Source organism: Lolium rigidum, chromosome 1 (genome assembly GCF_022539505.1).
Source record: "Lolium rigidum isolate FL_2022 chromosome 1, APGP_CSIRO_Lrig_0.1, whole genome shotgun sequence".
NCBI lineage: Eukaryota > Viridiplantae > Streptophyta > Magnoliopsida > Poales > Poaceae > Lolium > Lolium rigidum.
The window spans coordinates 318,772,768-318,786,574 of record NC_061508.1 but is presented as its reverse complement, the minus strand read 5'-3'; the positions used below and the strand labels follow the sequence as shown (position 1 = coordinate 318,786,574).

Here is a 13,807-nt window from a genome sequence, read left to right as displayed (position 1 = left end):
TCTTTATAGCCATTAAGATGGGCTCAACAATTTTAATGATGCACTCGCAAGAAATAGTATTTGAAGCAAAAGAGAGCATCAAGAGGCAAATTCAAAACAAATTTAAGTCTAACATGCTTCCTATGCATAGGAATCTTGTAAATAAACAAGTTCATGAAGAGCAAAGTAACAAGCATAGGAAGATAAAACAAGTGTAGCTTCAAAAATTTCAGCACATAGAGAGGCATTTTAGTAACATGAAAATTTCTACAACCATATTTTCCTCTCTCATAATAACTTTCAGTAGCATCATGAGCAAACTCAACAATATAACTATCACATAAAGCATTCTTATCATGAGTCTCATGCATAAAATAATTACTACTCCCAACATAAGCATATTCATTCTTATTAATTGTAGTGGGAGCAAATTCAACAAAGTAGCTATCAAATATAGGAGGTATATTTTAATCATAATCAAATTTATCCTCCATAACAGGTGGTAACAAAAGACTACTATCATTATAATCATCATAAATGGGAGGCAAAGTATCATCAAGGTAAATTTTCTCCTCAATGCTTGGGGGACTAAAAATATCATGCTCATCAAAGCCAGCTTCCCCAAGCTTAGAATTTTCCATAGCATTAGCAACAATAGTGTTCAAAGCATTCATATTAATATGTTCCATGGGTTTTTTAATTTTAGCATCAAACCATCCATGTCTTAAATCAGGAAATAGAATAAAAAGGTCATTGTTGTCCATTATGCCTCACTAGTGTAAACAAGAAACCAAATGTCGCAATTGCAGAGTCTAAAGGAAATAGCTTCGAGCACACACAATGGCGCCAGAAAAGTACTGTTACCTGGAACCGAAGTATGAGTGCCTTTTACCTTTCCTCCCCGGCAACAGCGCCAGAAAAGTGCTTGATGTCTACGGGTGCTTCTATTCTTGTAGACAGTGTTGGGCCTCCAAGAGCAGAGGTTTGTAGAACAGCAGCAAGTTTCCCTTAAGTGGATTACCCAAGGTTTATCGAACTCGTGGAGGAAGAGGTCAAAGATATCCCTCTCATGCAACCCCGCAACCACAAGGCAAGAAGTCTCTTGTGTCCCCAACACACCTAATAGGTGCACTAGTTCGGCGAAGAGATAGTGAAATACAAGTGGTATGAATGAATATGAGCAAGTAGTACGGCGCGGTAAAATAGCTTGTCTGGCGTGCGATTGATGGTAGTAATATTGCGTGAAAGTAAACATGCGAAGAGAACAAGAAACGAGCAGCGATAACAGTATTTAGGAACAAGGCCTAGGGATTATACTTTCACTAGTGGACACTCTCAACATTGATCACATAATAAATAAGTTCTCTTCCTTTTGTGCTACATATACTCTTGTTTGATAATGAACACCACTAATTGTGTAGGATTACACGAACCCTCGAATGCCGGAGTTAACAAGCTCCACAACATTCGATATTCATGTTTAAGTAACCTTAGAGTATAATAGATCTTTGCAAAATAAACCAAGTACTAACATAGCATGCACACCTGTCACCATCACACTACGAAGGAGGCATAGATCACATCAATACTATCATAATGACAATTAACTCCACAATCTACAAGAGATCATGATCATAATCTACGACAAGAACTACACGATGCACACACTGTCACCATTACACCATGCAGGAGGAATAGACTACTTTAATAACATCACATGAGTAGCACATAGATAAATAGTGATACAAAACACATTGCAATCATAAAGGGATATAAATAAGCACTTCACTACGCCATTCATAATAGTGAATAAGTATTCTGTGAAATATAGCCTAAGAGACCCACACGGTGCACACACTGTCACCTTTACACACGTGGGACAAGGAGTCTCCGGAGATCACATAAGTAAAACCCACTTGACTAGCATAATGACATCTAGATTACAAGCATCATCATATGAATCTCAATCATGTAAGGCAGCTCATGAGATTATTGTATTGAAGTACATAGGAGAGAGATGAACCACATAGCTACCGGTACAGCCCCGAGCTTCGATGGAGAACTACTCCCTCTTCATGGTGTCGATGGAGAAGCCTTCCGGGGGCACTTCCCCGCTCCGGCAGGGTGCCGGAACAGAGACTCCTGTCCCCCAGATCTTGGCTTCGCGATGGCGGCGGCTCTGGAAGGTTTTCCGTATCGTGGCTTGCTCCGTAAGGGTTTTCGATGCAGGGGCTTTATATAGGCGAAAGGGCAGCCTCGGAGGGGGCCTGGGGCCACCACACCATAGGGCGGCGCGGCCCCCCCTCTGGCCGCGCCAGGGTGTGGTGTGGGCCCCCTGTGGCTTCCTCTCGGCGGCTCTCGGTGTCTCGGATGGTTCCGGGAAAAATAGGAACCCGGGCGTTGATTTCGTCCGATTCCGAGAATATTTCGTTACTAGGATTTTCGAAACCAAAAACAGCAGAAAACAGAACCGGCACTTCGGCATCTTGTTAATAGGTTAGTTCCAGAAAATGCATAAATATGACATAAAGTGTGCATAAAACATGTAGGTATCATCAATAAAGTAGCATGGAACATAAGAAATTATCGATACGTCGGAGACGTATCAGCGTGCTTTTGGGGTGCTTCAGCAGCGTTTCGCCATTGTCAGGTACTCTGCTCTCACTTGTCCGAGGCACAGATGTGGGAGGTGATGAACGCATGTGTGATCATCCACAACATGATCATTGAGAGCGAGCGCGACGCACTGGCACGTCTCCAACGTATGTATAATTTCTTATGTTCCATGCTAGTTTTATGACAATACCTACATGTTTTATTCACACTTTATAATGTTTTTATGCATTTTCTGGGACTAACCTATTAACAAGATGCCACAGTGCCAGTTGTTGTTTTCTGTTGTTTTTGATTTCAGAAAATTTAGTTTATAAATATTCTTGGAATTGGACGAAACAAAAGCCCACGGTCCTATTTTCCACGGAGTGTTCCAGAACACCGAATGAGAGACGAAGAGGGGCCACGAGGTGGCCACCCCACCTGGCGACGCGACCCCACCTCCTGCCGCGCCGGCCTATGGGGTGGGCCCCTCGGGTGCCCACCGACGTCGCCCTTTCGTCTATATAATCCTCCAGATGCGAAAACCCTAAGAAAACTAGTCATATTCCACCAAGGGTTTCGCAGCGCCGCCGCCATCGACGACAAGTTTCGGGGGACATTAATCTCTGTTCCGGCACGCTGCCGGGACGGGGAATTGCCCCCGGAGTCATCTCCATCGACACCACCGCCATCTTCATCGCCGCTGCTGACTCCCATGATGAGGAGGGAGTAGTTCTCCCCGAGGCCGAGGGTTCAACCCAGTAGCTATGTGGTTCATCTCTCTCTCCCATGGTGTGATCTTTATGTGATCATGAGCTTTGTAATCTAGTTGAATATGTAGATGTTACTCTTGTCTATTATGCACTCTAGAGGTTACTTTAATATGAACTCCGGAGTCACTCTCCACGGTGTGATGGTGACAGTGTGCGCATCGTGTGTGATTCCTTTATGACGTTGTGGAGCTTGTTTACTCCGGCTTAAGGTGTGCTTTTGTAGCCCTACACAATGAAAGGTGTTTGTTATCCAACAAGAGAGTGTTTGAGGGTAGCATTTATTTATTCAATTATGTGATCATTGTTGAGAGTGTCCACTAGTGAAAGTATGATCCCTAGGCCTTGTTTCTAAGCATTGAAACACCGTTTCCAACAAGTTCCGCTACATGTTCGCTTGCTGCCATTTTTATATCAGATTGCAATTACTACTTATAATCATCCATATTACTTGTATTTCACTATCTCTTCACCGAACTAGTGCACCTATACATCTGACAAGTGTATTAGGTGTGTTGGGGACACAAGAGACTTCTTGTATCTTAATTGCAAGGTTGCTTGAGAGGGATATCTTTGACCTCTACCTCCCTGAGTTCGATAAACCTTGGGTGATTCACTTAAGGAAACTTGCTGCTGTTCTACAAACCTCTGCTCTTGGAGGCCCAACACTGTCTACAGAAATAGAAGCGTGCGTAGACATCACGCACCTGTGCAGGATGATCATCCATTTGATTATCAAGGGCCACTAGCTGAGGTAGAGCATGTGCCCCAAGAATTCACTGCTTTTCTTCATATGCACAATGAAATTCGAGATGCAGGTGTCCATGCACAGCTGAAGGCGGATCTAGCTGCGCATTTGTGGGCGAGGAGAGGAGCAGCCAACAATGCATGATTTTATTTCTATTTGTTTGGTTGGACGAATAATTTAAGTACTATTTGTTTGTTGGGTTGTATGAATAATTTAAGTACTATTTGTTTGATTGATTGTATGAACAATTTAATTCTATTTGTGTGATTGTATGAATAAAATGTGATCGATATGTTGTTTCAAAATATTATAAAAAGAAGAAAAAAATTTGGGGGCCGCCTGTTTGGGGGCGCAGGTAAGGAAACAGCTTCCCCAAATAGATGAAGTTGTGTCGGCGCCCCCCAAACGAAGGTGCCGGCGCCCCTGCCGGCGCCTGTTTGGGGGCTACTGGTGGAGATTCTCTAAGGGAAGGCATCGAATATACCACTAGCAGGTCCATGGTAATTTTCCGGCCGGATTTCGCCATAATACTAAATCTTTGAGCTTTTCAAATGATAAGCCACTACTATATCTACTGATAACCCCAAGAAAATAACTTCTTTGTAGGGGTGAAACCCAAGAAAATAGATGTTCATGCCGCAACTATCATAATCATCTTCAATATTCATAACATTTTCATCATCCGAGTTCCATTCCAGGTTCTCCTCCATCTGCAGTACATCGTTTTTTCCTCCTCGCTCTTCTTCCTCATTTTCATCTTGCACTTGTCATTTTCCATCATCATCTTCATAGTTCCACTTTAGGTCCTCCCCCTTCAGCATGTTATTGTTTTCTCCTTCTCTTTTTTCTTCTTCCAATTTTTTAGAAGATCGTCGATTTCTGCGCCGCTCCTCGGGCGCGGGGGTCCATCGGGCTCATCTTTACCATTGAACAGATCACCGCGTTTTCTCCACGGGTGATCCAAGCGAAGCCACCTTCGAGCACCTGGGTATACGGTTTTCGAGGACCCGGGATCCCTAGGTAGCTGTAGATGCGGGGTCTCGTTCATGCACTTCACACAGCCGTTCAATCCGTGTCCGACATGGGCAGATACATATGCGTACCCAGGATAGTCTGTGACCGTCATGATTAATGCGGCTCTCACATCGAAATAAGTTCTAGTGTAGGCGTCCCACGTACGGGGTGGCTGATACGTCCAAAACTTATCTACTTTCCCGAACACTTTTGCTATTGTTTTGCCTCTAATTTGTGTATTTTGGATACAACTAACACGGACTAACGATGTTTTCAGCAGAATTGCACTGGGGTCTCGTTTTTGTGCAGAAATTCGACGTTCAGGAAAAACCCCGGAAATAATCGCAATGGGCCTATTTTCACCGTGAAGATGAAGGGCCAAAAGGGCGAACCAGGGGGGCCGTGGCCCCCAGACCACAGGCCGGCGTGGCCTGGAGGGGGGGCGCGCCGCCCTATGGTCTGGGCGCCTCGGCGCCCCCCCGACGCTCCCCTTTCGACTACAAAGTCCTTTCGACCTAAAAACGCCAGGGGGTTCGACCATATTTCCAGAGACCATCCAGTACGCCGCCGCCATCGCGAAACTCCGCCTCGGGACCAGAAACTCCGTTCTGGCACTCCGTCGGGACGGGGAATTGGAGGGGATCATCACCGCCATCACCACCGACGCCTCTCCATCGACCAGCCATGTTTCCCCCATCCATGTGTGAGTAATTCCCCCGCTGTAGGCTGAAGGGGATGGTAGGGATTGGATGAGATTGATCATGTAATAGTCACAAGATTGTTAGGGCATGGTGCCTAGTATCCGTAGATGTTACTTTTATGATATTGTTGCAACTTGTTATGCTTAATGCTTGTCACTAGGGCCCGAGTGCCATGATCTCAGATCTGAACATGTTATTGTTTCATCATGATATGCATTGTTTTATGATCTTACCTGCAAGTTGTATACACACGTTGCTCGTCCGGAACCCGAGGCCCCAAAGTGACAAGAATTGGGACAACCGGAGGGGAAGGCGGTGATGTGAGGATCACATGTGTTCACGGAGTGTTAATGCTTTGCTCCGGTACTCTATTAAAAGGAGTACCTTAATTTCCAGTAGTTTCCCTAGAGGCCCGGCTGCCACCAGCTGGTAGGACAAAAGATGTTGTGCAAGTTTCTCATTGCGAGCACGTACGACTATATATGGAACACATGCCTATGGATTGATTAGTACTTGGATACAGCTTTATTATTATCTGCAAATGCCCTACCATGATTTTTATATGAATTCTCTCATCCATGCAACGCCCGTTCATCCATCCCTGTGCCTACGATATTTTAATCCTGCTCGTTTACTATAATCACTACTGCTGTCTTTATTTCACCGCTGCTGTTATTTCACTATTCCTACTGCTATAAAACTGTTGCTACTGATAAACTCTTGCGAGCAAGTCTGTTTCCAGGTGCAGCTGAATTGACAACTCCGCTGTTAAGGCTTACAAGTATTCTTTTATCTCCCCTTGTGTCGAATCAATAAATTGGGTAATACTTCCATCGAAGACTGTTGCGATCCCCTATACTTGTGGGTCATCAAGACTATTTTCTGGCGCCGTTGCCGGGGAGCATAGCTTTATTTGCAAGTTCACTTGGATTGATATTTTTCGCTGCAAATCCTCCATAATGGGTGAAACTCGCGATGCTAAAGTCGCCATATTACCATCCACTACAAGAAAAGGTACAACTCTGAGTACCTCTGCTGCTCTTGATTCACCATCTGTGATAAGTCAACTTGTTTCACCACCACAAGCTTCACGTGTTGGTATTTCTGCTGAATCTGAAAATTCCTCTGATAATTTTGATGATGCTTCTACTGTGCTTGATAATACTGGTTCATTAGGTCCTTTTCTAGATGCTACAATTGTTAGGTCTAGACAAATTGAAAATAGTGAAACTCCTAATGAAAATACTGTTACACTTGTTAATTCACCTGAGACTGATGATCTTGATGAAAATTATGTGGAACTTGATGATGATTTTATTGATAAATGCAATGCTACTACTAGTACAAGTAACCTTAAAAAGCTTATTGCACAACATGCTGTTAGATATAAATTTTCTCCTGATCCTAATTTTGCCACATCTCCTATAAACATTAAGGATAAAGATTATGACTTTTCTCTTGATTTATCTCATATATCTATTGTTGAGAAAACACCTTTTTGTGGTACTGAAAAAGAGATTGTTGTAGAACATATGAATGAGCTTTCCACTTTAAGTAGCTTGTTTTCTGATGATGTTAAAATGCGTACTTATTTTGTTGCTATGATTTTCCCATTCTCATTAAAGGATGATGCTAAGATTTGGTATAATAATTGTCCTCCTGATTCTATTGATAGTCCAAGTTGTTTGCTTGATGTTTTCTTTCGGAAATACTTTCCCGCTAGTGCTCAACATATTGCTCTGCAGAGAATTTATAGTTTTGATCAAGAAGATGGAGAGAAATTGCCTGAAGCTTGGGCAAGATTTTGCTCTCTTATTAGAGCTCGGCCTGGACATGATTTGGAAAAGCATGATTTACTTGATATATTTTATAGTGGACTAACCATTGAGTCTAGGGCATACCTGGATAGTTGTGCTGATTGTGTTTTCAGGAAGAGAACTTCGGACGAAGCTGAAGAATTATTGGCAAAGATAAGCAAAAATCATGATGATTGGTCTACACCTGAACCAACCCCGGCACCTATATTGAAGAAGAGGGGTATGATTTAATTAAATGATGAAGATATGAGGGAAGCCAAGAAATCTCTTATGGAGAAGGGTATTAAATCTGAAGATGTGAAGAATTTGCCTCCTATAGAAGACCTATGTAAGATAATTCCCCCTTCATCTACAATTGAGGTACATTCTCTTCAACGCTTTGATCGAGGAGATATCCCTTATTCAAAACCTCCTGATCAATGTTTAGATGAATTTGATAATTATATTGTTAAGAAAATAATTTTAATATGAGAGTAGAGAATCATCTAATAGAAAATTCTCAAGCTATTAGTAAATTGTATGATATTGTGGAGAGAACCTCCAATGATGTTAAGATGCTTGTTAAACATTTTAATATGATTCGGACTCAAATTGATCAGCTTACTAAAGTGCAAAATGACTTGTTAAAAAATACTCATGAAGAAAAACATGCTTATGAAGTAACAACTAGAGGCGGTGTTTCTACCCAGGATCCTCTATATCCCGAAGGGCACCCCAAAAGAATTGAACAAGATTCTCAACGAACTAAAGAAACTAGTAGTCCTTCTAAGAAAAAGAAGAAGAAACATAAAACTGTTGTAGAATCCTCCGAACCCGTTAATGATCCTAATAGTATTTCTATTTCTGATGCTGAAACTGAAAGTGGTAATGAACATGATGAAGATAATGATAATAATGATACTCCTGATAAAGAAGAAATTGAGAAAGAACCTGAAAAGCATGCTAAAAATAAAAAGTTCACTAAAGAAGATTTTATCACAAAGAAACATGGTAATGAAAGAGAACCTTGGGTTCAAAAGCAAATGCCTTTTCCTGCTAAGAAACTGAAATCAAAGGAGGAGGAACATTATAATAAATTTTGTGATTGGATGAAACCTTTATTTTTGCAAATCCCTTTGACTGATGCTATTAAATTGCCTCCTTATTCAAAGTATATGAAAGATATTGTCTCTAACAAAAGGAAAATTCCCAATGAGGAGATTTCCACTATGCTCGCTAATTACTCCTTCAATGGTAAGATTCCAAAGAAGCTGGGAGACCCAGGTATACAGACTATTCCTTGTTCCATCAAGAATAATTATGTTAGAACACTACAAGAAATCTGCCATAATATGACGTTTTTTTTATGACTGGAAATCAAAATGTCATAGCTTTATGACGTTCCTAGCTTTGACCGTCGTTGGCTGTTGAAGGGGGGCAAAACCTTAGAAAATAGTGACGTTCTGGGGCAAAAACGTCGTTAGCTGCTTAAACGAAAACGTCATAATCTAACCGGGATGGATTACGACGTTCTAGTGCAGCCTATTGCGACGAAACAAGATCGTCGTTAGGCTTTTCGCGTAATTGAAGCTGTGAGTTGGCTGCCATGTCATCACTTTTACTCAGACATTTGGGACCTACCTCGTATCAATTTTCGCCTACGTGGCCTATTTTTTCGTCTCCCGCCTCAATCCCATCGCTGGAAGTTTGTATTGCGCGCCGAATAGAAATTTTCAGATCCCATCGCGACTGACTTAACCCTAATTCCCCATCCACTTTCGTTCCCCGCCGCCACCCATCGCCAAACCAACTCCACCGCGCCAGCTCCACGCCTCCGCGGACCTCCAGGAGGACATCCACGCCGCCGCCCGCTGCATCGACCCGACGGCGACGCCCACCCCCACCTCGACAGCGCCACCCGCGGCGACGAGGCCGCGGCCAAGCCGCTCCTCTCCCCGCCCTCCGCCGCCCCCGCCGCATCCGCACCCACGGCCGCGGCGCAGGAGACCCTCGAGGAGCTGGACCGGAGGTACGCGCCGATGGGCCGCGGGCCCCTGGGGGCGGCGGAGGCGGCGCGGCTGGCCGTCGCCGCGGCCCTGCTCCTCCCGCTCCGAGTCATGGCCGCCGTGCTCCTGCTCGTCGCCTACTACCTCGTCTACCGCGTGTGCACGCTCGGGGTGGAGGAGGAGCGCCAGGGGGCCGAGGGCCCGGGGGACGGCTACGCGCGCCTTCGGGGATGGAGGCGGGACGCCGTCGTGCGCTGCGGCCGCAACCTCGCGCGCGCCAGGCTCTTCGTCTTCGGCCTCGCCCTCCCTCCTGCCGTCCTCGCCGTCGACAACACCGAGTAATCTAATAATCGATCTGTTGCTTTCTGCTGCTGTTGATTTGAGTTGTTGTGCCCTGTGCCGTTGATCTAATTCTATCCTTGTCAGGAACCCCTGGACCGAGGTTCCCGCTCGCCGTGCCCCGAGGAACCCCAACACGCCTCGCCAGGAGGAGTACGTCCCTGTGCCGGAAGGTGAGATAATTACCTGCACATGCCTCCATGCTCCTCTGCGTACTCGTCGCATTCGACTATTGTTTTCGTCGAGGATATCTGTGCAGTTCTCTGACACCATGCTTGCCCTTCCCCCGTTTGTTGTGCCACCATCAGAAGAATCGTAGTAGTAGTATTGTTTCGTTCGTTTCCGTATCCAAGTACATGTCAAACTTGGTTTCGAAAATAATTTGGGGGTGACTTGTCTTTCTGTTCAATTCTGTATCATATAAGCTGATGCAATGGCTGTACACTGATGTGCACTCAGCGTTTTATGCTTCTTACAAGTTCATCCCATGATTTGTTTTGGTGTTGGTAAAGGAAGCAGTACCATTATAGTGTATTGTGCTTACCATTCTGTGCTAAGTAAATAATTACTCATACATGCACGCCGTGTTCAAGTTTACTTAGGCTAAATCTTGATTCAGTTGCTCATCTGAACCACACTGTGCCCTCCTTAATTAGTCCAGATATTTTCATTTCATCATGTGTATAATAATGCTTGTCATGATGAATTTTGCTGCATTTGTGTGTTTTGATGATCATTAGTTAGCAGTGCCATGTTGCTTAGTTCTTGACTTTGTTTACTTGGTTCCAGAAATTGCCAGTTTAGTAGTGAGTTCACTTTTAGCTAATCATGCTGTACACTCATGTGCAACTCAGCGTTTTATGCTTCTTGCAAGTTCATCCCTTGATTTTTTTTTTTGGTGTTGGTAAAGGAAGCTGTATTATTATAGTGTACTGTGCTTACCACACTGTGCTAAGTAAATAATTACCTATGCATGCACGCCGTGTTCAAGTTTACTTAGGCTAAATTTTGATTCAGTTGATCAGCTGAACCACAGTGTCTGTTGCTTGCTCTATAGTCGTCGATACCTTGCAACGGAAGAACGGGATGTCATGCGAGGCCGGCCTAGTTGTTCATGTTTGTGCTGCTTGTCTTGTCTGACGGAGTTGGAAACACACATTCACGGCCATGTCACCGTGTAGAATTTGTCTTTGTTTCTGCCTAAGTTGAAACCTGCTTGTGTAGATCAGAAAATAAACTTGTTCTAGGATGTTTAACCTTCTTTGCTATTCATCTTAATGTGTCTCTGCTTGTCCACTTATTGTGTTTATTGAAATGCAAATTACTGCAATTGTTTCTTATATATAGTGTAGAAACTTTTAGAGGCAAGAATCTCTGCATTTTTTTGATGCTAGTTCTGACTTTTACTTAATTATGTTCTTACTGCAGTTTAGAGAACTGAGTGTATGCATTAACACGATAATTCTAAGTCAGCTGCGGTGCTTTTGCATGTTATCATTTCTGAATTGTAGATAGGTAGGCATGTGCCTTTTGCAAAACTGTTACTTGACACGCGTGTGCGAACCAGCTTTGTGTATGTTTGCCCCACCCTCGTCATGCTCCCTGGTAATGACATGGTCCAATTCAATTGGGCACTAGCTGCAGTGGCCTTTGTGCGTGTGTTCATTTGATTAATAATTTGACCTATGTGGACATGGTTGAATTCGAAATTACCTTTTCATTTTAATACTCGTTTCATTTGATTAATAATTTGACCTATGTGTGTTCATTTGCTGTTTCCCTACATTTTTTGGTGCTCGCGTAGAAGGGTCAGTGGAGGGCGTAGAATTGGTGGCACGGCATCGACTGATTGCGCCATAGGATTGCTTGCTTTCTCTTGTTCGCGCCAGCAAACAGGAATTATTATTTCTGCGTCGATCCAGGGATTGCAGCTACCAAGCAGTGGATGTTCAGGGATTGCAGCTAGCAAGCAAAGGATGTCTGGACTGGCTGTTAGGCTGATAGTTGTTCTCACTTCGCGCTTGCACTGCATTTCTCATACCCTAGCCATACCCGCTAAACACAGTTTGTTCTCATGGAATGTAACCTGTACCTGCCCCATTTTATCTTGTGCTAAGAGACAGGGTTTCATTTGGCACTACAGCATGTGCAAGATGTTATGTTATATTTAGTACTGACATGCCTTGCGAGTATACGAGTACTTGGATTACACTGCATTTCTCATGCCCTAGCCATACCTGTTAAGTACGGTTTGTTTCCATGGAATGTAACTTCTACTTGTCCCACTTTATATTGCAGACACTGGGCCTCCTGAGGAGCCATACACATGTCAGGAACTACAGCAGTCAGCTTTCAGGTTATTTACCTGAACAAGTGCTATTTCGAATTTGACCACTGGTTCGCTACCAACATCTCTAATATCTTTGTACTCTCCGCAGGTCTTATTCCAGCTGGTCCCCAAAGCTCAAAGCTGACAAGGTAACTAGCTAACCATGTACTTAATTGTATTCCGTGGACTTCTAGGTCATGCTTCAGAGCTGCAAAAAACTGCTTCTGGTGTTGCGCTAATTGAGTCTTGTTGTTTCTTCTTGTAGGAGAAAAGTTTGAAGCTGTTGTACCTTTCATGGGTGAATCTGTAACTGATGGAACTCTTGCTACCTTCTTAAAGAGTATGCTCTCCTCTCTCTCTCTCTCTCTCTCGGTGTGGGTCTGCTGTGCTGTGTGAAGCTCATTCATATTCTCCTGTTAACTCTTCATACAGAACCCGGTGACAGAGTTGAGGCTGATGAGGCCATAGCTCAGATTGAAACTGATAAGGTATTGCTGTCTCTTGATCACTTCTGATTCTCCTCTCTCTATATGTCAAAGTGAGTGCGTGTAGAATTAAACATACTTTTTTCCTTCTGTATTCCAGGTCACCATTGATGTTTCTAGTCCTGAAGCTGGTGTTCTTGAAAAGGTGAATCATTTTTCTCTTTTCGACTTCCATTTGTTCTTCTTATCATGGTTTACCTTTTACTGGTAGTGTAGCAAAATGCTGATTTTGTTGATGCCATTGGTTTTCAGTATATTGCTAGCGAAGGGGATACTGTTACTCCAGGCACCATAGTTGCTATTGTATCAAAGTCTGAAGCGAAAGCACCAAAAGTTGAACCTCCGAAAAAGCAAGCACCAAAGCCAACTCCTTCAAAAACCTCCCCTACAGAACCACAGCTTCCTCCAAAAGAACGAGAGCGGCGGGTAAGTATAATCTTCTATACGATAAAGTTGCATAGGATTAGTTTTAGTGGAATCTCTTATGTTCTTTTACAATGATAAACACCATAATGATAACTGCAGGTGCCAATGCCAAGGCTCAGGAAGCGCATTGCCAACCGTTTGAAGGATTCCCAGAACACGTTTGCATTGCTGACCACATTCAATGAAGTTCACATGTAAGTGTATTGTAACAACCTGGAGCTGGAGAACCTGAAGACAACTTGTGCAACATCATTTTCTAGCAAGATGCATGCTGGAGATCCTGAAGACAACTCTAGTGAAATTTTATGTTTATATTGTAATAACGAGCATGACTGAGTCTTATTGCTCCAAGTCACTGTGACAAAAGTTTTTATGTTCATACTAATAATGAGCTTGACTGGTTCTTGTTGCTGCAATGTAATTGATTAATTTGCTAAGTTTTATGTTCATACTAATAATGAGATTGACTAGTTCTTATTGACTCCCGGACCAAAACTGTAATGGGTCCTAAAAAGGCCACGGCCCAATGAAAATTTGCATAGGCCCAGTAAGTACAGCAGCTAAAAAGGCTGTTGAAAAAAAATAAGCTAAAAAGGTTGAGGTAATTGGGTTAGTTACG

General features: G+C 43.4%; 1 long non-coding RNA gene across 1 annotated transcript; it reads left to right on the top strand.

The window, feature by feature from the left end:
* Window positions 1–12,541: 12,541 nt before the first annotated feature.
* On the top strand, window positions 12,542–13,084 carry LOC124684244. The gene is made up of 4 exons (XR_006996960.1): window positions 12,542–12,617; window positions 12,710–12,765; window positions 12,863–12,907; window positions 13,015–13,084. It is a non-coding gene; the product is annotated as an uncharacterized LOC124684244 (long non-coding RNA).
* Window positions 13,085–13,807: the final 723 nt, after the last annotated feature.